This window comes from Monomorium pharaonis, chromosome 9 (genome assembly GCF_013373865.1).
Source record: "Monomorium pharaonis isolate MP-MQ-018 chromosome 9, ASM1337386v2, whole genome shotgun sequence".
In the NCBI taxonomy this organism is placed as follows: Eukaryota; Metazoa; Arthropoda; class Insecta; order Hymenoptera; family Formicidae; genus Monomorium; species Monomorium pharaonis.
In genome coordinates this window covers 18,453,651-18,480,441 of record NC_050475.1, presented here as the reverse complement: position 1 = coordinate 18,480,441, position 26,791 = coordinate 18,453,651, and the positions used below count along the sequence as shown (strand labels likewise).

Below are 26,791 nucleotides of genomic sequence, written 5' to 3'. Positions count from 1 at the left end.
GTAAATTAGCTCAGTGGTATCGGCTTGTGAATTATATTGTCACGCCTTCCTCTCGAATAGCGCAAAGAAACATCGAATAATTTATGTATTACGTGACTAATATTACGTTTAACTTATGTTGACATGTTAACTGACATCGCGTTAAGTTAAATGTCCCAATAACCAGATGTTTAACGATGCAGAGCCAAGATTGTTGAATTTTTAAAAGATTTACGTATAAAGTTAACTGAAATATGAATATGAAATATATGAAATATTAAAACGTTATTATTAAGAAAATAAAGAAAATAAGAGAAATTAAATGCTTGTTTTTAACGTATATTTCATAAAATATCAATGAAAAATAAACTAAGTATTAACACTTACTTCTAACAAATACATAAGTTTCTTAAAAAGTTACTATTTTTTTATAATATATTTTAAATCAAAGTTTTTTCTGATTTATCTTATAAATACATTAAAAATATTTAAAGATTAAATTTTAACATGTTTATAATAAAAATCACATTTATATATAGTTTAGATTAATACTAAAGTTTTTTTTTAAGTACTTAGGGACATGTTTGGTTACTAAACATTTATCTTTGTCTTTTTCTCTTATTATGTATTTTTCTTATATTAACTAACATACAGAAAGGATTTTTACACATATAATGTGTGAATATCTCAATATATAATCATAATTTTTTCATAGCAATATTCCGTAGTAATATTTCGCGTAATAGCGAAAACTTCGGGGCACCGGGCTAATTATTTTCGTGATTTATACAATGCACATAACGAGTCGGCGGCGGCACGCATTTGTGCGTATGACAAAACATACCGTTCTATATTGAAACTTGTATTTTTCGTCATTATCACGATTTCGCAATTATCCCCCATTGAAAGTGAACAATTCACAATCACGACTTGAAGCGCTGTTCTCGGTCAGAAGCTAGTCGATGCCTGCCGACAAATAGCTCTGCCAGTGACGGCTGCTGATCGAGGATCTTGCTCTTGGTTAATTCCAACGGGGAAGAAGCATCGCTAGGGCGTCCACCTCGTCGCAATTCCGGTTTCCATCACGCGGCATCGCGATAATCTCGGATAATCGTTAAAACCCGCTCCACGCATCCGCGTAGAAGAGTCGTCATTACTTCACCGTGTTGTTACTTCCGTCCTCGTAACTCGCGCGTTGGACGGGAGGGAGGAAAAAAGAAACACGGGAACAAATTGAGGAACGGCTTCCCGCTATTCCGTTAATCGTTCACCGGTGGCGAACTGGAGCAGCGCGCGCTCGCGGCGCAACGCGGTGGCTCCCGCGCGATCGAAGGATATAATCCTGCGAGGGCCGATCGTAAATCAAGCAACCGTGCACGCTCTCCGTACATCCGCGCTCTCATCGTTTAAACGTCTCATGGTTAGCGGATATCTTCCGAGTCTTCCGGCAGGCCTTTTTTATTCCTCCTCCGACGACGACGACGATGATGACGACGGGGGCTCGCTTGGCGCTACTCGCGGGTAGGACGAGGGACTGGCACGGCGGAAGAAGGGGGACACATCGTCGAAACACCGCTTCACATAAATATTCGCAGACACGCAGGTTGCGGGCTCGGCAAGAGGAGCGCTTTTACTTGCTCCCGGTAATCGCGATGTGCATGCTTAATCAATATTCAAGTATTCGGTCGTGAGAGGGGGAGGGGGGACGATTGTAGCTCTCTTTTTCTCCTTTACTCTCATTGAGTCACCTCTCGCCACCCCCTCGCTCGTTCCTCCTCTCATTACGTTTTCTCTCTCTCTCTCTCTCTCTCTCTCTCTCTCTCTCTCTCTCTCTCTCTCTCTCTCTCTCTCTCTCTCTCTCTCTCTCTCTCTCTCTTCTCCTGGGTAGGAATGTGCATAACTAGTTTCGTGTCTCCGGGTGCCCTCCCCCGCGCGATATGCCCCCTCGGACAATTATGAGTATCGCTGGATTGGGGGTGGAGGGATGAGGAAACTACGGGCACAGGAAGGCAGGTGGAAGAACGAGAGAAACCCGCGGAGGAGGGCAGAACCCTGAAGGGAAGGGAGATAGCTTGCACGCTAGGCACTACCACGACAAACGTCAACCCCCGTCGTCCTCGAACATTATTCAGGTGCGTCCTAAGGACGCGTATATAGAGACTGGCCGACTTAAACGTCCGCAACGGTACGTCCTTGAGCAGCAGAGAACTTTGGAGTGGCGGAAAAATAGGGTTATGACGAAATTTTAATATAAGCTTTCTACTAATACATTGCGACCGTCTTGTTTATCTGAATGGCGCTCGATAAATATGGTCTCCCCTTCTGTTTTCTCTTGTCTTTTTTTCCTTTGGAATAAAAATCCAACTTACTTACCCTCTTTAATTTAAAGCATTTCTGCAGAGAAAATTAAAAATAAAATACATTTTATCTAACAATTAATTGACATTGACAGGCACGTAATAAATGTTCTAGAATATAAAATCTACTGCACCTCGATATTCGACATTAATATTATTGTATTCTAAACATTTATAGTTTATCGGAATATATACGGGATATGAGGGCTTCCTCATGTGTCCGAATAACAGATTTCAAAATTTGAAATATTTCTATACCATGGGATTATGATCCGAACTACTGTGCACCAACTAAGCCCTCAGTATCGCCTGCGATATTTCTTGTCGACGACATTCACGATTGCATTTATAACGTAGCATTTATAACGCAATGCATTCGTTGTCAGAAATATAACGGAAGTCGGTAGTTTTAGGGGAGGTTTCTTCGTACCTTACGACGGAGACTTCTTGCTCTTCTGTGCAGCCACGTCAAACGACATCACATATTCTTATTGTAAACTTATAGATGCTAATAGCCGAATGATATTTCTATTATAATGTCGAGAGAGCTCAGCTACAGAACTTGTAACCGATTGTGCCAATGTCGTTTGCAGCTACATGTTTAGTTGATAAATTAATTAAGTTAAACATTATTCTTTTTTTATGTATTTCTCTCTCTTCCTTCCCTTCTTCTCTCTCTCTCTCTCTCTCTCTCTCTTTCTCTTTTACTTTTTTTCTCGTTTACTTACTCGCTCATTTACTCACTCTCAAGTCAGTCCTTCATGATTAAAGATAGTCTCCACTTGATGCATGTTTACACATGCTCCATGGTGACTTTCTTGGCTAAGGTAGTCTCTATTTGCATTGCTTTCCGAGAAGTGAGAGAAGAGAATTTCGGATCGATTAAAAATTTGATATATACTGGGTAGATTTGAATCTAGACTTTTGGAGAGAGAGAGAGAGAGAGAGAGAGAGAGAGAGAGAGAGAGAGAAGAAAGAAAGAAAGAGAGAGAGAGAGGAATGCAGACGCGCAACTTTTATGATTATCATAAATATTGTACGTCAAAATTGTAATTGTAATCTATCTAAAAGCAGTAAATTATTGAATAAAAATGGGCAAACTATTCGAACACGAACATTGAATCGAATTCTATTTAATCCCTCCTGATGCGAATCGATTTGAATTTAAATCTCTAGATTTGAATCTAAACTATTTGAAAATTTTGAATCATATATTGACAATATTATAAAATCGTACTACTTAAAGTGAATATATCATATAATTAATATTATTTTTCTTATATAGAAATCTTTTATTGTATATTGAAATTTATAATGTTATTAATTAAAAGTTACGTTTTAACGATTTGATTTGATTTGATTTGATTCGATTTGGATACGAACAAAAAAAGGAAAATTCGATTTAATTCTCGATTTCGTGTAAAAAAAACTTTAATTCGCATATCTCTATTAAATTAGATTTATGTAATCCATACTATTATGCGCTTAAATATAAAGCAAAACAACCATTAAAACAGGGGGCGTGAGGCAAGGGTTAAACCTGGTCGGTGCAGCGCGGTAACATACGATAGTAATGGTATATAATAGTAGGCTGTGCCTTCGGCATTTGATGCTTGTTCGATTACAAGCCTACCGGTGTGTCGTACGACCATTAGGGATTTACGCGAGTCTCTTTTGCATGTCATTACATCTTAACGCCACTATTCCCGCCAGCGTGCACACGAGTGCACCCGCAAACGTCCGGTCTGTGAAAATTTATCGTTTTCCGCTTGTCCGAAAAACATTTGCAAAAACAAGTTCACTCGACTAATGCGTGTCGACCGTATCTAGAAATATCGCTTGCTATCATTTTACTCCACTTTTGCACCCGTCTTCTTTAAATTGTTCAACTAGTGACAGTGAAACTAAAAATCTAACACATTTTAACAATTTGATATTTTGCAAAATGCATGTCCTATAAATTTTCTCCTGTGTACTTTACTTATGATTTCTTTTATTTTTAAATATGTATTTATTTTTATTGTGTAGGGTACGTAAGTCACAAAATGCAAAATTATTATTTTTTTAAACTTATTTGGCAATTAACATGTGGACATTTTAGAAAGGAGAGACTGAGGCAAATCGCGCGAATTACAGGCTCAGTATAAGCTTTGAGATAACATCATTAGTTTTTTGTTTCCGACAAGCTGTTTTATCATGCTAATTAATTTAAGTATCATGATAAAATAGTTTGTTTGAATTAACTGTCTCAAAGCTTATATTGATCTAATTTGTTCTGTGATCCAATTTGCCTCAGTCTATTCTATTACATACTTTTTTTATTGTCAAATCTTGAGATATTTAAAAAAATATTAGGGAAAAATAATGTTATTTTTACAAATAATGTTAATAATATGTATAGTTTTATTGATATAATTTATTATTTAATATTTAAATTGCCATTATTTTCCTTGATTTACTTATTTATTTATTTTTAATTTTTTTCTCGAATAAACTATCTGCGTTTGATTTGAAAAAATATTAGTAAGGTTCGAGTATCACTTGCTCTTATAAAGTTTTTTCTTCGTGAGAAGTGTTCCAATAATTAGAAGATATGATAGTTTGATGGGGTAAACACGGTAGAAAAGGGACCTTCTATTCTAATCCTTTATTTTTTTATAGCATGTTTTACTATATGCGGTCGAAACCTGTCATGTTGCACAATAAAAGCCGGTTAGCTCTTCGAGAAAAAAAAGTTAACAAATAAATGAATATTATAAAAAATGAGTGTGTGTGATGACGATTATACTATTAAATAAATAATAATTATATTATGAAAATTTTGCACTTCTTCTGTATTTATAAAAACGATATTATTTTTCGGGTTCTCTTTATATGCCAATTATTTTCTCCAGTTAATAATTGATTCTAAAAGATACGGAAAATTTTATTACAATTAATATTTTATACTAACAGTAGATAAAAGTAGTATTTTATCCTAAACACGAGTAAAAGGTGCACGTTCATAATTTATGTCAATGTACGCCAGCATGATCGATTTTACTAGGATAAATAGTGATATCTATTATAAGATCATTAAACGTTATTACAATATCTTATTCCAACGATGTTATCTACATACGTAACAAAACTTCTTTAGGAACTTTTTATAAGAACTAATAAGTTAACAACATTTTATAAAAGTCAGAATTAACTATATTTTTTTAAATAAAAAACGCAACTGAGTTTAAACACCGGCCGAAAATTAACTAGCGTGATGAAACTGTGGCCTTAACATGCACTACACATGAGCTGCTCTTTTTTTTTAGTTCTGCGCGATAGTTTTGAGCACAAACAATAGATTCCTGGGCCGCAAAAACGTTATCCTCACGTGTAGTCGGACATTTACGTCGCTGCATTTTTCACGTGCGAAGTGCAGTTGCGCGTTTTACACGTGGGTAAAAACTACTACGCTAAAACCGGTTTAGATTGTCTCACGAAGCCGACATATTAGAAATGTCTTCCTCAGACCTCTAATTGAAAACAGGGTCTCGGACACCTTGAAAGCAGCGAGCAAACGCTTTAGAAAAATATCGAGCCAATTCGCTCCAATTTGAAAATAGAGATAAATCTTTGGTTTTACGCTTTTTTTTTTATGTTCACTCTTTTTCCTCCTCCTCTTCGTTTTTAGCAATAAAAAAAGACATCAGTCATAGTGACGCGCGTCCAAACGATGGAGCTTAACGTTGTACAAGCAACACGCATAATACGCGCGCGAATGCATGTTTGATCCTATCAATAGCGTATCAACGTTGGAGTTTCGTGCCAGGTGGACAACGTTAGTAAAGGTCGTCCTTGTTGCATGCCGTTACATTGGCATGATCCACCGCCGCCGTTCGTCGCGCGATCGCATCGCCACGGCAAGCGAAGTCACATTACGGCCGATCAGGGACACATTCATGCGTTCGTTTACACTTTCGAGATAGGGCAGCGGCGGACGTTGGTTTTCACGGCGAAAAACGAGCCAACGTCGTGCCGCTCTACATGCTATACATGAACAACGACGAGTTTCTAATTGCCCGCTCGCATGCGCCCGTGCGCACAGTGCGCCCGTAAAGCTGCAAAATGTTATATCTTATCAATTGATTTCGTCTTTATTTACTTCCACCTTCAACGTTAGCGCCGGTATGCGCCGGTTTGTCTGCGGTATGCGTTAAATAGCACCGGCATTCATCCCCCCGACAAAGGCGGCTCTGTTCTTCTTCTCAAACTTACGCGAATGCAACACTAAATTGTTGCGTTTCGCTGATCCAGGACCAACCGAGTCGCGAAGAAATAATGATGTCCCATTATTCCCTCCTCCCCGCCGCACGCCACTCGCGCGATTTTATAATGAAAAATGTTTAATTTATCTTCAATTAAAATATTCATGAGCCGCGTTGCAATATCGATGTGTTTCGAAATGCAGCGTCTCGTCTATGGGCAATGTAAAAAAATTGACACGATTTTTACTGTGCATCTTTCTATGCGGCATATATGGATACTCTATATAGGTGAGACATCGTACTATGACATTGTATGCATAAGTTAGATACATTGATTTGGACAACAAATTGCATTATGGAACTGATTTCACAAACGAAGACATGACCTCTTTCGTACGTTGCTAAAATAAAAACGGTTGATTAGAATATCTCATTATATACAGATGATCGAGTATTTAAAATTAGCTAAACATATTGGCAGATCGTATTGACAGATCAGAAGATTAACTTTAGGATCATTTCTTGTTGCTTTAAACACATTCGATAAACAGGAAAACATGTCTTTAGCGTCAATTAATGCCTCGCGCGATGATATTTTGTTACCTCGACACTGCTATTTCTGTACGTGTTCACATATGATGTCGACGTTGATACGAAATACAGATAACGAATGAATTTAGCATGCCTACTTTAGATCGGATGACGCCTACGCCGAGACGTATTCCATTTGTAAGGGATAAATGACATAACATGTGTCGAGTGGCTTGGCTGAATAGAAGATGAGCGATTGCACGAAGTTGTCCCCGTTTCCAAGTTTGGTTATTTCCACATGCATATCAATGACTTGGGGGTGGCGGCCGGGCCCTTTACACGTTTACAATAATGCCTTCTCAATTTGTGTCTTAGCGCTCGGGCGTTGAGTTAATTCACTAGCTAGGCTGCGTTATGTCGGCAGTCTTGGTATAACTAACTCTGATAATACGTTATCATCAGAAATTAGCTTTAATTAAAATTATTAATGTATAACATGGAAAATATAAAAAGAATAGACTTTGTCAAAATAATATGTACAGCTGGTAATCAGAGATATATTTAACATCGATGACTTTTGTGAAAAGAAGAAAAAAGAAGAGGAGGATAGAGAAAAAAAATAAGAAAAGATAAGAAAAGAGAGAGAAAAAAGAAAAAGTAAAAATAAGTAAAAGAAAGAGAAAGAGGAAAGAAAGAGAAAAAATAGAAAAGAAAAGGGAAAAAAATTGTGTCGGATAAGAATATGTACGCCGTGGCTTGCAAAGTTTTTCGTTAGGACAATGTTCACGTACATTAATTTTCGCTAATACCTTGCTCTTATTTCTTAAATAAATAATGATACCATTAAGCAGCTGATAATATATTTGAACAAAAGAAAATTCTATTATTATCGTATTATGTATATTATATGTGTATGAAACGAATTGAAAAATAGGGAAAGGAGATGATGAAATCTATTGAATAAATCTATAAATTTGTTAATACATTTTTCATTGTCTCTGAAGTACATAAATACTTTATTATTTTAACAATAAGTACTCATAACCTTTTTACATCATCTATGCAAATTTTATCATAACGAACCTGTAGACAGATCAATAAGAGGGCTTAGCTCTTGTATTGTAATGTTGTGTGTCATTCCCGAAATGGACTATCTTTCGCGAAACTCTTGTCGCTACAAAAATTTCTAGAAACTTTCTGAAAACTAATCTTTCACAAAAGATCGTGTGGTCCGTTTGAAATGTATGAAAGGTTGAATATTCAGCGGCCGTAACGTTTTCCGAAGTTTCGGTCACTGCAGCAGACGGCTATTTGTGAGCCAGAATAGTTGGTGGCCGTATACCGAGTGACTTAAATGGCATCATTTACTATAGCTATTTCTAGTTGTCAAGTATAAAATCTTTATCCCGTCTCACGTGTCGAAACGATCTTTTAATATATGTACAACTTTTCAGCGCTTTTATTATATATACAAGCTATTAATGGAGAAAACGTGTCCTTATTTTTTTATCGTTTTCAAGGTGATATTCTTGGCAATAATCTTATTTATTTCTTAAATCATTCCGCATAACGTAAATGAATAATAGAAGCGTTAATTACGTCAGCTCGATTTACACGATTCGCAAGCCTGTATTTGAAGTTGGTTTTATTTGAAGATCTAGGAATGCGGGAAGATACATATTTCCCGACTTATCAATTTTCATTACGGCGAACATCACTCTGTGACAGGCGAATTTAGAGCAAAATTACTACAAAATTTATTCTCATGGAATATGTATAAATTTTGAAGAGCTTAATAGAATAGATGCACAGATTTTCGTTTGAATAAAAATCTCATGAATATTTGAGATGCCAAATTTGAAAAATAAAAAAGATTTGTTCTTAAAATATTAATATTCGTCGCATAGATCGGTATGTTCCAGTGTTTCATCGAGAAATCTGTAAATGAGCATGAAGCATTTAAGTCGTTCGGAATATTTAATCTAAAATATATTTATCAATTGATCACTCTGGTAATACGTACTTACGGCTGTTGAACGTATTACTTCTTTATCCCTTTATTCTTTAATTATTAAAAGAGAATCTTTTCGTCTCACGAACGCGAAACGAGCACGATCGCCATTGCGTCGTCCGAACGCGAAAGCGAGTTTGCTTTTATCAGCGGTGACAGCTCGCTCACTTTTTAGAATTCATTTTCGGCTTTAAGCTTCATTTCGCGCGCGCGAGAATTAAGCGCGCCGAGGGGCGGCGGCGAGAGCAGCGGGTGGTTGGAGGACAAACAGCAGATTGGTAGGCGTTACCGTGGCACCTCGTACACTTAAGGTCCACTCGTAACAAACGAACAGCACCAACGACAAACAGTCGGTGTATATGTACGTGCAAGGTACAGTACGTTGCAACAATATTCCTCAAAGGTTGATCCACCGAACATTCTGTTCTCTCATATTAATCGAACTTGTGAATCTGTCGAATCTACGATCGCCATTGTAGAAAAATGTAATATCGGATGAAATACACATTGTAGAAAAAATTATAAATTCTTTTGCCCTTTTCCTCTAATGTTTTTAGAAGAAATTAGATAGGTCTGAAGTAAAATTCCATTCTTTTAATTTCAATTTATTTAAAATTAAAATGAAAAAAAAAATTAAGTTGAATATTCTGCCTGCAATTTTTATAAAGAATGAAATAATAATTAAATAACAGAGTAAAGAATCAAAATATTCTCCTCTTAAATATTATACAGTTAGTGATCCAGTTTCAACGATCTTATTTAATCTTCTCTATTTCTATAAGGTTTTAATTGCGTATCTAGCAATAGGATCATTTAAGTCTGCATATTAAAAATATTTCGACATTATGTTCTTCTTAGAAAAATTTAAATATAAATTGATACGAGTGGACGGCGTTAATATTTTACGCGCGGTTTTGCCCGTTTTGCCTTTTGATATCGATTTTCTTTAATATATTCGATGAATAAAAGATGCGTGCCGGTTTAAACGCGACTTAAGCACGTAAAGGATTATGCGCCCTCTCTCGTTCTCTCGCGCGTAACGGTTTTTTTTTTTAATTGTCAAAACCCAGATTTCTCGCGGTTCGGTGAGCGCTCTGACTCTTGGACAGTATTATCCCGATGCATCGTAGCCACGTGTACGTGTCGCACACGGACACGCGCACAACACAGGCGCGGTTATTTCGCGGCGTTCGCGTGCACGCGCGGTTGCTCGTTGCAATTCAGACCCCCTTTTTTGTAATTTACGACAATACGTACGCGGTCGGGAGAATTACGACGCGAGCGGGCGGCGTCGGCGCTCTGGATTTGTTTAATCGTCCCTGAGTAGAGAACGAAAATTCTGTTCGCGCGACCTGCATAGATCCGAACGCGAAAGTAATTTTCGCACGCGAGCGAGGATGCAGGATGCACCACCCCCGCGATGGTCCTCACCAGAGGCGGCCGAACGAGCTGAATTCCCGCCAACTACGTCGCGTAATGAGGAATTCATTTCGTCTTAAAGGAAGATTGCGATCTTGCCCCCTGCACGCCGAAAATGATCGTGGAAAAAAGATAGGATGATGGAATGGACGTCTTCTATGTAAAAATAACCGAGCGCTTTTGCACCCCGAAAGAGATAGAATTTTACTCTGTCCTCAGAGAAGAGAAAGCGACAGTATTTTGCGTCGTTTTAAGTCACTTTTAGAGTTGTGTGTCGCGATCTCACGTAACGCAATAGCAAAGAAACCTGCTACTATGATTCAACGTAGTGACTTAATCCTGCGATATCGTGTTATCTTTATTAGAATGAAATATTAGAACAAAACACTTAAAGAGAAACATGAAAGAACAAGTAATGTTCGTGCGCGAACTGTAACCTTTTATTTGATAATCACACGAAAAAGAAAAACAATTTCGCTCGAGAATTTTTGTTGGACATAGATCTGAAAATAATGTTGTTTTAGATCATCAAAGTGATTATTTAACAAGTTGGTTGCTAAAGAATCAAAATTTCTTGCAATATTATTCATTTTGCTTTTTTTACAGATATTTTCAGATTTGTATCTATTTATACTTTTTAAACATTACAATAAAGTATAACAATAGCAAGACAATGATCAAATTAACAAACCGCATTCACGGATTATTTATAGTAATGTATATTAAGAATGAAAATTAGATATGTGATACCGCTAATAGAATTTCAGTTTACATCCTTTAGTCGTAGCACTATTATTTTATATTTTCATCGTATTAATAGAACATGAAAGATATAAATTTTTGTGACTGGTATCATTGACTCATCTCCTATTCTTGTGTTCATACAGCAGTATATTTTCCATATCTTGTTCAATCTGTTATATTATTAATTGAAATTGCCTTTTATTTTTTCAATAATATTTTTAAGCGTCAAAAATAATTTGTTTTTTCTTAATTTTTTAACATAAACTTAATTTCGACATAAAGTAAGTCTTTTTTATTAAATAAAATGAGTTAAAAGGTAAAATCTGTGGCTAGGTAACAAAAATAAACCATTTCTAAAATCCTGTTGAACTAAATGGGTCATATCAACTTTTGTGCCCGCATCTCTCTCAACCATATCTTTACAATTTTCGTACTAGATGGCTCGGTTTATCGTTCCGATTACGGAAAATAGATGTATAAATCAGGACGTCGTGTCGGTCGATCGTTTATCTCGGAAACGAAGAATCGACGGCGGGCCGGGAAACCGAGAGCGCTTCTCGACGCGCCGCTCTCTCGTTCCGCCTGCCTTGGTCCATCTCTCTCTCTCTCTCTCTCTTTTAAGTCGAGAGAGATTCTAACTGTTATGCTAACGCGAGTATGATAATCTAGGACTTTGCCGTCCGCGGAACGTTCAGGGAGGAGGGAAACGTCTCACGCCGTCTCTCTATACAGTCTCCAAAGCCAAAACTAAAGAACGGAAACGTAGAACACGCTCTGCCTCGGGACCTTTCCACCCCCACCCTCCTGCCTTCTTCTTTCTCCTCCGAGTTGAAAAAGTCCATTAGTATGAAAATGCGATATAAGATGGGTTTGAATAAACATGCGCCGTCCCTTTCTTCCGCGACGTGTCTACATCGTGTCGCGAGCACATTTCGCCCTCGTCGTCGCTTCCCTTCATCCCCCGCCGTCGCTACCACGACGTCGTCGCCATCCTCCGTTGCGCACGTCGACACGCCCGTCCAGGCGCGTACAGATCCGTGTGATTTTAAAGTTATTTTATTTAAAGTTTTATAATCCGTACGAACCGAACGTGGTCAGAAAGGTGCCGGCCCCCGAAGGGTGCCGACCGTGCCACCCCCTGCACCTTCGCGTTCCCCGATGTCCGTCTTGCTACGCGCCATTGCGCTTCTAGAGTTATGTAGATATCCGATGAAAATTAATTTTCAAAGAGGAATTTATTGGGGTGAATACTAGCATGAGTATTATTAAATTGATTATTAATTTAACATTATGATATTATTATTTTTAGTTTAATTTAAAAACTGCGTTTTAAGACTGAAAATAAGGACACGCAGTTTAAAGAATTAGAAAATATATGTAAAGTAACAAATACCATTGAGCATTCTCTAAATCGGAATCGATGAGATTTTACTGATTTCAGTGCTGTACTTATATCAGTCAGTGATAGCACGGTTTTTCAGTAATAATACACTGATTTCGATCAATGAGAGTATATCTGTCTCTTAGTGGGAATCATGAAGAGGACAGTGAATATTTACTGATGATCTGATACTGAGTTATATGATTTCAAATCGATGAATAATACGCTGATTCTGTGATTTGGAGGACATTAAAGTTCCAATATAACCGTTCGTCGATGTTTTTTTAATATTATATTATACATATCACGATCTTATCTCAATTATTATCAACAAATTTTGCCCTATTTAACGAATGTCATGATGTCTCTCGTCAATTTACGAGACATTCAAGTCTCGTCTTTGACATTAAATCGTTGTAGCGATAGCTAAATGCACAGCTGCGCTTTTAATTTAATTAGAGCTTCAAACATTTAGAAAATGTAAAATATACTCGACGTTTCGAAATATTGGAAATATACATTTGTATTTTAAAAATTTGCAATGTGAAGTCAAATGTCGGCGAGACCATATTCTTACATTACTTGTTTAGACGTATAAATGACACATCTCGATATCAGCAAAAAAAAAACCCGTAATTTTGACCCGTTTCTCAACCCTAATCCTTTTTACAATATCTTAATACAATCTGCCAGTGCAATCGATATAAATATTAATAATTCGTCATTCCTCGTGTGACATTTAGTTCGACAGCGTTGCTTTCGGAGAAACCGTGAGGCTGCTCGAACGTTCGTGCGTAACAGGAATAAAAAAGGAGGGTTAAACGAGATCAGAGGAGTTCATCCGCGAGTTCATCTCGCGGACGGCTCGGCGCCGACTCTCCGCACGCAGAGAACACGACGGCGGGCGACGTCGAGCGGCGCCGAGCGCGCGCCGGAAACTGCCGAGAGGTCGAAGCGCGCCAAAGGGTCGGCATGAGTCCGTGTCGGCCGCCCGCGTGATTGCCATTACGCCACGGAGCCGCGGTACCTGCAAGACCTCCCACGCTCCTCTCGGCCGACAGTTACTCGCTCGGATCACGACGGGTCGGTCGCTCCTAGTCCGCGCTCCGCTCCGCTCCGGTACGCACCGACGATTAGTATCGCGGAGGACCTCGCGATTCAGCTCTGCGTCGTCGTCGTCGTCGTCGTCGCCGTTGCCGTCGACGGCGGCACGAACCGGCGAATAAAGGAGAGGGAACGGAAATCAGCCTGCCGAGAGTTCGCATTGCTTCGAATCGCCGGAGTCCCCGGGTGGTATGAACGTTTCGAATTTTTGCGTTCCCGACACCTCGAGCAAAAGCCCGCGTTCGGTCTAGAATCACATTTCGTGTGGTGCGCCTCCCGCTAAAATCGAATTATACTGCGGGTGGTTCGGTTCTAGGTGAGCATGCGTCCGGCTGACGTATAGAGCCCCGCCGTTCGTCGGAGCTATATAATTGGCGATAATTGTGTGAGTTGAGTATATACGGAAGGGTGAAAGCTCGATCCTCGGCGTCGTTCGGCGCGGTTCATCCAAACCGCTTCAAGTAAATTCTGTAAATGTAGGTCTCGCGGGCTCTCCTCACGTTTTCCCCGCGCACGCCACGCGTTCGTAGCTCGCGGTGCAAGTAGTGTTTTCGGATACGGCTGATCCAGGTGTCATCTCACCGTGGACGTCTTGAGTAAGCCCCAGTCGTTCTAACGTCGTGCTAACGATATTTTTTCATTCTCCCTCTGTTTTCCTTGGCTGTCGACACGATCTTCGATCCCTACCTATCGGTCTATTCATAAATGGTGTCGCGTTACAAAATTCATTCGGCTTTATCTGCGTCTCCGTTTATATTTCCATTCTTAGTACTATCAAATTCTTCTAGAGACTAAATATATCCCAGTATATTTTAGTTACGTGAGCCGATGACGAAATTAAAGTCGCAAACTTAAGATAACGTCGAAACGTTGAATCATTGAAGCGTCGAATCATTGAAAAGGTACGGATATTAAAAGATCGCTTTTCCCAGTCTGGTTTGATTTCTTTAAACGAAAGGATTTTGTTTCTCTCGGTAAGCTTTTTTCCTTGAACAAAAAGAAGACATTATCGTACCACAGAAATAAATGCAAAATTGCGATAACGTTGGATGCACTTCAGGATCTGATAAATAATTTTATTGTATTTCTTACACTCAGTTTATAACCCGGAAAAGTTTCTCGCGCTGGCTTTTGTACGGAAACTTTTCTATGCATAGGCATGCTTCTGAATTTATGACGTCTATTTCATCGCCTCGTATATATTTAAACGTCTCTTCGATGCGCTTGTGCTTTACGAGGGGTGGAAAAGTGCAGCCCGCATTTGTGAAGCGTGTCGCTCGTCCGTGAGTTCCGTCCGGCTAATCCTTCGTCCAAAATTATCCGCATTGAGAAGAGACGGAATGGAACAGATATATATTTAACTGTTCCATCTTTGTCTTTTTTTTTTCTTCTTTCATCTCTTCTCCACTCGAAGAAGGCATCGATATGAGCGCGAGTTTCTTCGAAGTCACAGTTTACTTCTTCGCGCATTCTCTCTCTCTCTCTTTCTCTCTTTCTCTCTCTCTCTTTCTCTCTTTTTCTCTCTCTTCTACAGTCTTTGTTAAAAGACTCGACCACGCTTATTCGAACGTGAACCCGTTCCGAAGGGTTGCAACTTGCTCATGCTTAGTTCACGAGGAGTACAAGAGCAAGAGCCATCGATGTCGCGCTGATGCACCGCTTAGTAGAGAGAGAGAGAGAGAGCGTACGAAGAGAGGAAAAAAAACACAAAGTAGCTTAGTGCCTCCCACACCGTTCTACCGTTGACAGGGGGTGGGGTGTCTCTACACTCGGACAGTTCTTTCCTTGGTCTATGACGGCTAACGGCATGCCAGTTCGCCAGATTCGGTCAGCGCGCGACGTTCTCGTTCCTCGAGAGCGGCGTTCGATCGAGGAAGCTCGATCACGTTCCTCGGATCCACCGTCGACGGAATCGTCCCGCGAAGTAGGTTCGTAGATTTCTCGGTCGCCCGGGTGACGGCGGCGAACGTTTAACGGTTTTTTTTTTTCTAAATTAACGAGGAAGTCGCGTCTAATAATGTCTCTCTCCTTCCTCCTTGGCCAATCGATTTGCCTATCGCACGGTCGTTTCGACCCCCGCAAATTTCGATTGTCGCGCTCGAAAGACTTTCGTGATCACATTCCCCGTTGTGGACGTAACTTGTTTTGCTCGAGGTGCAACGCGCGTTCCACGAAGAGAACCCGCAGGAAAGTACCTTCCCGAATGACCCGGGGCTCGTGCATAATGTAGCCCGTATGGTCGGGCGATTTGTAAGGTGGAAGTTAAGCCCGCGCGCCGTTAGGTACACACGTATCTCTAGCCCTCAGTGACAGACGAATTCACGGTAATTTCCAACGAGTTGTATAATTTCGCCTTTACGATCGCGACGAATAAATCCGGGGGCGGATTGACGCGCGCCGTAAAACGTGCATCCCGGGGGGGAGGTTACGAGGCCCCGACGACGACGACGTTGTCACCTAGTTTCTAATCCATCGAGGTTCCTTTACCATCCGAAATTAAATTGCGGAGCGATGCAGAGCACGCAGTCCGAAAAAATCTCATTTGCGACTCGAGTAAGAGCGAACATGAGTTTTTCCCCGAGTAAATCCTCCCCGAGGCACGTAACGAAAGTCTAGCATGCATCTTCGCGCGACGTGCTTTTACGCATGGTATTCCCGCCCGCCAATACGAAAGCAGCGCGAGCGCGAAAAGCACCGTCGTGTTGCCTTCTCCCATAATCAAGATAATGGCAACTTTTGCGAATTTAAATCGAATAATCCGAGTGGGGTGTAAAAAGACGGACGTATAAAAAGGTATTATCTTTTACTCTTCTCACACCTCGTTGAAATCGCGCACATTATCACGGTTTTACTTTGCTGATATATCAAACAGAAATTAAGTATCTCCGGTTGAGACTTGAACGTTATTGAAATTGCGAGAAAGTAACGAAACGTTGGATGTATTTTTCAATCGTGAAAATATATCGTGCGCGTGGTAAAAAAGAAAAGCGGAGAAGCGCTGGAGAGAATATTTTCGCTCCCTGATGCACGATTGACGGTTAATTGCAATTGGATTTATAAGAATCGGTTAATGTAACGCGAGAGAATTGTTTAACGGTATTGGAAAATTAGAGTACAGTGGAAGAAAGGCGGGTGACACAATGGAGAAAACCGCGACAGCGCCGACAATGCAACGGGAAGCGAGATTGAAGACCGTGCAGGCTGGCGTGCATCAAACTCTACGCCGCGGCGGGCCGTCATTCAGAAAATAATTAAAAATAATTGAAAAACACAGCGCGTCGTGGCGGCGCGCGGCCATTGTCTGTTTACCAGGGCGCACAATTTCCTCGGCTTTTACTGCAACCGCGCCGCGCAATCCGGCTTAATCCGCGCGAACAAATACTGAATTGTCGCCGCGTGTAAGGACGGAAAAGAGGTGGACCGAGTAAAGGGAGTATCCGGTTGAGGAACTCTAAATCGCGCGGCCAAGTCCGACGGAAATCAACGGAGGGCAAGAGAAAAATGTGCGTGAGTGGTCGAGAATCGACGATCATTGGCGACGTGAGGCATTTCTTCAAAATTCTCGCGCGGAGTAACGATTTTGTAGCTAAACTGATGTAACTGAAAATTTTGTTAGATTTAAATTTGAAAATAACTTTATTAGGTATTCAAGTTGGTTGTTAAATTTTGAAAACTTTTTGCAACGTTCTCATAAATTTCATATAATATTTTATTTTAACAATTCAAAATTATTTTCAGCTCTATGTCTAGATACAATAAATTTTTAAACCCTTCAACAGATTTACATGCGGGGTCGTGTGACAATTTTCGTCGGCGATAAATTGAGCTTGAAATTAAACGCAATTAATGAATCGGAAGTCACCGGAAGAAAGAAAAAGAAATACTCTTTCACAGAGAGAGAGAGAGTGAGAGACTCGCAGAAAAATCGTGACACGGACACGAAAACTTTTCTCAACTTTCTACGATCTATCTTCGTCGCGTGCCTCGACATTTCGCCGACAGACGGGACGAGACTTGCGGTTCCTGTCGTTTCCTGCCGTATTCGGTTCCACCGTCGGTATACTTATAATTAGCGGGCAAAGTTCTCCGCGGAGAAACCGACGAGAGAGGAAGGGAAGGTACTTTCCGCCGTGATCGGCACGCATAAGTCAATTAACGTTTGCAATCATATTTAGCTCCTGAGAGTGTATCGACTCTCGCTTTCCTTCGTGGCAACCACGACGCGCTCCTGAAGCAGTTGGAAGCTCTCGAGGCCTCGTCCCCGTACGAGAGGTAGCGCGCGCACGCGCGCGCGAAATCGCGTTCGCGGCAAATGAATCGCTCGTAAACGATCGACAAGTGAAATGGATCTGCCGGCGACGAGGCTCCTGTCGATCCTTTTGCTCCTGCTGGCCCTAGCACGACCAAACCTCGCGCATAGGCCTAGATCTGCGTATCGAGCTCCAACATATATTTCAGGTAAATACGATCTCTTTCAGAATCCTTTACAATGTGAAAAAAATGGTACCTAATCAGTCCAATCATAGGATGTTTCGCATCCGATTACTTTTTCATCAATTAAAACTCAAGAAATCTCTAAACATTTATAAACATACTTTCAAGTTTTCTAGGACAAGTGTCTGTACTTTTTTATGGGAAAAAAAAATCAAATTTATAATTTAATTCTTTAAATATTGCTGGAAATTTGCATAGATAGAATCAGTCGGACGCGGAATACCCATAATTGGGTCTTAAGGGTTAAGTTAAACCATCTTAAGCTCGGTAGCGGCGATTGTATCGGCGAAACTGGAGTAAAAAAGAATTTTTTACGGGGGGAGCTCAAGTAAATTACGAGTTTTAAACTCTTCTCCACTACTTTCAACGGTCCATTTCGTGTAATATTGCCGGTGTAATGCAAATGTCTCTGCACTATGACGTTGTGATGTGCCACCATTGCCGAGCTTAATGCGTTAAGTATTAGGTCTTGGAGCGTTTCGTACTTTAATCTCGTAAGTTCCATTCCGTAACTTTTCCCCGTCTACGGCAATAGCTAATAATTTCGACGGATGAGAAACAGCATCTGCAGAGAAACGCTATTGATCAGCGATATCTTACAATAGGAAGGGAGAGATGATTCGATGTTAAAAGTCTTATCTACACACGAGCGAGGAAATCGTTCCTTCTACTCGGGCCGAGATACGTGCCGAGTAAGAACCTATTACTCCTCAAGTTCACGACAAGACCAGCATTGTTTTAAGCGATTACACAATTTTTCCGGAAATTCTCTATATATGTATCCCTCTCTCTCTCTCTCTCTCTCTCTCTCTCTCTCTCTCTCTCTCTCTCTCTCTCTCTCTCTCTCTCTCTCTCTCTCTCTCTCTCTCTCTCTCTCTCTCTCTCTCTCTCTCTCTCTCTTTCTCTCTCTCTTTTCTTCTCTACTTTTTTTCTATTTGCTTTTGCAGCTGTCGCCTTTACTCTTTTTTTTCCTCTCTTTCTCTTTCTCTCCCACTCCGGAAAACTCGCGCCTTCTTTCTTCGTCCCTCCCTATTCTCTTTCGCGCTGTAGTGCCTGGCGTTTAATTGCATGATGTCGGGCACACGATGTATTTTCAGGATAAATCTCGCGATGTTTCGTTCACGCTAGAAAACGCGGCGAGTGTGGGGCGAAAAAGAGATGGAAATAACGCAAGAAGTCTCTTTTGCGCGCGGTGGATAATACAGTGGTGCTCGAATATCGTTCTCGAAATAAAACAATCGTCCGACCTCTCTTCTCATAAATCTCGCCGCCCTCCCCCCACCTCGCGTGCGTATTGCATTTTATACGTGTGCAATACGCATCAAGCCCCAAACATTTGATATGCAAATACCTATGGCACGAGGCAGTTCTATATTTTTAAAGATAGGAAGAACTTACTCTACGTGTAAATTGATAATGGGATACTTGTAAATGTACGATTTTTTAAGTTTACGAAGTTTCTAATGTAAAACTTGAAATTCTTATATACAAATTTATTTATAAGATCTGTCTTAATACTTTGCGCAATACGCTGAGAATTTACTTACCAGGAATAAAAATTAAAACGTCAATTTAAAACATTTTATAGCGTTCTGACCTCAATTGGGGGATGATAGGTTTTCCCTGCAGAAAAAAAATATAATTTGAAGGTAAGGAACTGGAAACGCTATTTATGTGTTCTAAACAATGCAGCGGGTGACGATAAACGCGGCCACGCGCGCACATAGATACGTGTACACGTGTGAATGTGGCCACTATAAAACGCACGTAATATAAAAGCTGCCCCCCTCCCACCCGAGCTACCCCTTTCTTTCGCACGGCTGATTCGTTCTTTTTCCCTCCAATTTTTTCACCCCGCTCTCGCGCTCCCCGTGTTGCATCGCGCTGAAAGCTCGTAGCTGCACCCCGCATTACACCGTAGCGGTTTACGTCCCGAGATATAATATTCAGTTTAGATACACAGGAGATATTAGATAAAAAGAAGAAAACTGTTGAAAATATTGCGAAAAAAGATTTCTGGTATTTCTCACGGGGATGTTTCTCATTGAGCATACATTTATGCAGGCAAGTTGATTTTTTAAAAGTCGCATTAAGTTCCATTAGACAGAGAGGAGTTTAAAAGACTGAAAACCAGTGATACATTAAATTGTTAATTTAATCACTGTTCAATTATCAATTGAATAAAATAACGGCTTCTTTAGCACATTAGCACCAACGTCCGTGTCACGAGCAGAAGCTGCTATAAATAAAATGATATCGCTATTACAGTCCGTAATTAAATTCGATTTAAATTAAAAGTGACCGGTCTCGATATCCGGTTTGTGTTACTCCCGATATAAACGACGGAGCATGAAATGGGTAATAATTTAGTACTGTTGCAACAATCAGACGTATTCGCAAGAAAACACAATTTCTCCATCCGTTTGTGTCTTCGATCGTCGCAATAATAATCGGCCACACGGGAAGTGCCAAATTGGAGCACAAAGTGGTACGAATGTGTACACAAAGTCGGGCGCGCGATTACCGCGAGGGAAACGGGCCGAGAGAATTGTTGAGGTCTAGCCGGAAGGGACAAAACACGGGACTCGAAGTCGTTGCAGCGGAGCCGGGGACGAGCGTATGGGCAAGTTCGTTATTATTTATTAATACATTTACGATTGTGCGGTAAAGCAGCGCGCGGCCAGAAGTTCGCGACGCGAACAACGACCGTCCGCTACGGGCCCCGGGCTAATGGGCAAGAAACTCGGAAGTTCCCATAACCGGCGTTAACGGCGCGTTGCGTTTATGCGTCGGCGATCCCGGCGATGTTGTTGCTCTCGTTAGTACATCTCCTAATCCCGCCCGTGTCGTACACCCCACTCCGGTGGAAGAAAAACGTCGCGTGTAAGAAAGAAAAAGGGCGCGTCCCTAATTTCCATCTGCGACGCGTCATTTTCTGATACGGCGCCGCGATAATTCGCCATTATTGCTATTAAATCTTTGACATGAGATTTTATTACGATCGAGTGTATCACCATTTTTAGAATGTCATATTTAAATCAATTTCTGCTCCATTATTACGTTGTACAGGGAGAGAATTTTTTCTTAAAATTTACACAAAATCTGGTAATTGTGGAATAATGTGTGACCTCGAGGAATTTTATTATACTGTCTAGTAAAATTTACTAGAAATATAGTAAAATTTACTAAAAGCATAGTAAATTTTACTAAAAAGCATAGTAAAATTTCTCGAGGTCACAATTATCAGATTTTGAAGGTAAATTTTAAGAGAAAATTCTCTCCGTATACTTTTAGGGAAGATGCTTTCATAACTTGAGAGAATTTTCGAAAAGCTTAATTATAGAGTTTATTTAATTTTATTAAACATATTTAGTACCTGATTGATTAATTTATATAGAATTAATAATACTACTGCGTTATTTGTTTAAAAATTAATCAAAATTGATTTTTTATATAAATTTATTTTAGCTTGTCATTTAATTTATTTCTATATACGGTCCATAATTTTTATTATTATGTCACGATTGAAAAACTGCTTGATATATTGATTAATTCAAATGTCGATTGTCGCGCTTTTTTCCCGAGTCTCTTGTCACAAAACGAGGCAAAACACTTTCAACTACCATTTTAGTTTGCGTAAAAACAATATAACTGCATATTTTCATCAACAAGGATTTCCGAATGCGTAATTACGTTTAAAAAAAAAAAAGGGAAAATATTCTTCGTTGATTGCGTCGGTGGCGCAAATGACGAGAATGAATACTAATACACAAGCAGTGCGCGATTTAAGTGATCCGCGCCAGAGTGAGTACGCTGTAATTTCAGTGTTAATAGATTTTCCTCGCGCAAATCAAAGCACGTGAATTCATTTTCAGGATTTACGACGGTGTAAAATCTCCGAGGGGGGGGGGGGCATCACCGTCGTCGCTTTCGAAAGCGAAAGTAAATGCGCGGAGTCGTTAAAAGGCGGAAGAATAGGGGCGGAAACGTGTGGCTTTCTGGCACGTCGTCCTTGAGCTCGTCGAATTATCATCCCCCGGGGGTATATACCCTCTCTCGGAGATAATTCGCTAATTGTAAGCGAAAACCCTTAGATTTATGCATCCCGGTCAGGAGGGACGTAAGGCGCTCGTAAAAACGCTCGAGCGCTTTCAGGCAGCGCATTTTTTTTTCTTTTTTTAATCAAAACACGGTGGCACGCACGGTGAAAGCTCCTGGAATTTACACCGCTGCTGAATTTTTTATGTGCATACACGTTCCTCGTTCGTCACTCGTTCGGTATGTGCGCTAACATTCAGCCGTTCGCGGCCGGCCGCGGTGGCGGCGGTGGCGACGGCGCGGCGGTTCAAAATTGTACTCGTTCGCTCCGTTGCAACGGAGCCAAGGTAACGCACTGCTCTTTTCAGAGCATACTATATTTTACATTACCTTCCACTCGCTATCTCTCATCACGTTCTCCGATCTTATCCCCTCGAAAGCAATCTTAAGCTAAACCGCGTGACGATGAATAGAAACGAGTTGGGATTAGGTTGTACATTAGAATACAGTCTCTTTTGTAATTATTTGCCTTTTTTTTAGAAATCTTTTTACATTTAGTTGGAAGTAAAATTAAATAACACCTCGCATTTTGTTCGCATCAAAATTTTACGGTAGATTTCGTTTCTTTGAAAATTTGATGGGAAATATTGGAAAGTAATAAGTTGAAAAGTAAAAGAACTTCTTTTACAAGTTCGATAATATAAATAAGTAACAGGAATTTGTGAACAGGAGTTTTATGATCGTAAATGGCTGTAGAAATTAAAAATGTAAAACAAACTATAAGTACAATTGAAGAATATCGATTAACATCGTTTGATTAATTCAATAATTAAATATTACTAAGGACGAGCAAATGCGCAAAAAGTGACAAAGAGTGAGGAGTGAAAACAAGAGAGAAAGAGGAATGAGAGAAGAAAAGGGGTGAAAAAATTCGCATTTATTCTATGACCATCCGGTTACGTCGAGAAATGTATTTAAATTCAATGAAATTCAAATAGAAGATATTTCGAAGGAAGAAGGAAGGGTTTGCAAAAGAAATCAAACGCATGCATAAGCAAAACGACGTCGCCATGAGATTCGATTTTCTTCCGATCGTGCAATTAAAAATCTTCATGTCTCACTTGTCGCGACATTCACCCTCTCATCTCTCTCCCCTGGAAAATATATTTCGCGCTTATTTCTCTGTCGCGCTTAATTTCGTAAAATTACGAGTTTAACCAGCTTGTAATTCAAGCTGACTGTCAAAATTTACGAGGGTAGGGAAACTTTGGGCTTCCCTAATATATCGCACATAATTCGAGCAAGAATGACTCGGCTGCACATTCGTTAGCAGCTGAAGAAAGCAGTTAGTACGGACTTCCGTCCTCTTGAGCAAATAACAAATGCTACAAATTCCTAGCATTTATTTGCAAATGTTCCGCTAATTCAACTACCGAAACTCATTTTGGATTAGGGAACGTCGCGCCGCAAATATTGGTCATCGAGCGATCAGTCTGATCGATCAGTTCACCAAGTACGTGTCGCTGTCTAGCTTCTCTCGAGCCGATTCACTCGAACGATCTTCGGCAAGTTCTCGCAACAAATGTCCAAAACAATTTTGTCCTTATCTAAATGAAAATACGACGTCTCGCCGCCGTAGCTTCGGTGAGCGCGAGAATGTACACGCGAAATGAAAAGCACAGAAGGCTGTACGGCCATGCTGCTCGCATTGAGATCAACTTAAATGGTTTTCAGACTCCGAGTGCCCTCGAGAAATACCGGGGAAGACGCTTCCGTTCTCGTGTTTCGAACGCCCTTTTGACTAAACAGAGTTGAACAGAAGTCAAAATGCCGAGCATATCTGAGCCGTTTATTTCGAAAATCGTTATTTTAAATGCGATACGAATGTGAAATGTAATACAGATACAAATTAATACGATATAACGTATGACGCGATTATTAAATTAAAATGTTAACTGTGGCATTATCGGAATAAACGGCTTGATTGATAACCGGATAATTTTGCAGGAATGTTTGATACATGCTGTCTTGTGTGTCGTTATTTTTGTGTAGCTATCCGTGCCAGATTCAATTCTTATAATATTGACGAACCTAAAGTAGCGCGTAGTGTCCGGATATTGCATATCAGCAGTCATATTTGATATATCATAATAAATGTGTCACAAATCTCAATATTATTATTGAGTTAGAAAATAATTTGTGCAGTAAATCTTCTCTCACTTATGGATAAAGTCTATCTATGTCGCAAATAGTTCAAATTGTGCATATAATTTTCAGTACGAATGCCGCTTGTACATTTTTGTTACCGATACAGCGTGAAACACTTTCTTTATGAAACGAAATCAACAAGAATAGCTTTTATCAGATTAAAAAGGTTAACTTCCTCATTTATACTTTCTTATTCAGTCAGAATAGATTTTATACTGGCATTTGCAACGGCATATTAGCGAAGTATTTATCTTGTATTCAACCTTTAGATTTCAATTCGAAACCCATCTAGGATACAAACACTTTCCGAATGGCGTACACACCTCAATCGCTCTTAATCGTCCTCGTAGCGATCCAGATCGTCTCGATCGAAAGGACTAAACGCTTCTCGATTTATGAGCGACGTGTACTTACGTCGTTTTCGGCCTCGCCTCTCGGCGCCGCCAGCGAAGGAGAGCCGGGGCGTGAAAAATGCGAGGGCGCCGATAATTAATGCCATAAATCCGTGGCCCTCGCGCGCGAGGATCTTCGATCCATCGATTTCGCGCGGGGTGCCGTCAAACGTGGCCGCGCCAATCGCCCTCTCTTCTCGAGGGTGCAGCGCGTCTACAGCATCGTCGGGCCGGAAGTGGCCGTCGGCTATGACGTAGCACTTCCGGCTAGTACGGAGCCGCCGCACACACTCGAGATCGCGGGATCGTCCGATATCGAGCGGCCAGAAACGATTCGATAGCCGCGCGATGCTTATTCGCCCGAGCGTGTTTCTTCGCCTTTCAGTATCGATGGCTTCCTGCCGTGGCGGCCGCTCGGTTTACTACATAACTATTAATTCCCCGGATAGAGACAACGTTAGCGGGTTCTTGGATATTTTCACCGCAGCGTCCGACACTGTTTTTTTTTTTCCGAGCGTCCTTTTTTGCACCGGTGCTTCATGCAACGATAATTTCTTCTGCACGCTGTGAACGAAAAAAAAATCGGTTATTGACGTGGTCGTAAAAGTTGAATCGATCAGCTTTTAGAAAACCACCAATGTGATTCGACAGTTTTAAAACGACCGTGATAATCGCTGGACACGATCGTAAAAACTGTAGAACTTTCTCCCTTTGATTTGTTCTTATTTTTTGTGGGTGTTACTATGCCTGACCAGACAGATAGCAGAGATAAAAATAGAAAGCTGATTGGTGCAAACGAATAAATATTTTTTTAACGACGTTTAAGATTTGAAACGTTTTTACAGCATCTTTTAGATTCTCCTATCATCTCAGATGTTATTATCGACACAGTTGGTGATTATAATCGGGTGAAAATCGTGCGATAAACACGGTTGATTGCGCCAACCGTCGTCGGAGAAAATCGCGCACGAAGAGCCGCTGCGATCTAGGAAAAAAAAAATGTCGGAAATATATCCACCATGGTGAAACGACGTTTTCCTCCGTGGAGATATTTGCTCTCGGGACTTATTAGATTTGGCTGCTTCCCTTCCCCTCCGTCCTTTTTGCGTCCCTCGAAGTAAACATGTTTCACCAGAGGCACACACGCATAGTCGCGGCTTACCGTCAACCCCTCTGCAGTCTATCAAATTCCTTGGTTCTTCCTTTTCTTCCTCCCGACCTCTTCCTTCTGCTTCTTTTCCCTTCGAAAGTCGAGCCCTAAGATCCCAAGAAAATGTAATGAGCAGAACAATGTCGTTCAAGAGATTATTATTATTACTTTTTTTTAATGATTTACGCAGTCTTCCATTCTGTTCACTTAATAAGGAAATTTTAGTGAAAAGAGCGAACTATTTTTAGAAAGATATTTCAACATTTGCAAATTAAAAAATAGAATGTGCAATAAATAGAGTTAAGAAATAAAACTTTGTCAAGACACACTTCTTCGTTTTTAATATTAAATGTAATCAATTCTAATTTTACATCGAGTGGCACAGATACATAATACACACGTAAATATATAATTGCGTATGTCATAATATAAAAATATCTGAAGAGTAGAGGAGTACACGCAGAAGCATCACGATGCATCATCGATCCGCATCATGCGCTGATTCATAATTATCGAGACACGAATCTTCAAGTGGCTCAACTTGAAACTCGTCGATGCTGCTCGACAAGCTATTTTAAATTGTATTCAGGCATTGTGTAAAAGCTCTCTCTCTTTACTTCTCATTGCCGCGTCATTGATTGTAATTAAGTCTCGATTGTATACTCAAGCGAAGCTCACACTAGTTACGATATTTATTACGGGAGTGGTCGCGGAGCCAACGATTCACTTCCCCGTACTC

At 40.3% G+C, this 26,791-nt stretch overlaps 1 protein-coding gene across 4 annotated transcripts in view; it reads left to right on the top strand.

Moving 5' to 3' along the window:
- Positions 1-26,791, top strand: part of LOC105837702 (basement membrane-specific heparan sulfate proteoglycan core protein) — a 162,126-nt gene that overhangs the window by 58,423 nt on the left and 76,912 nt on the right. The window lies entirely within an intron of this gene.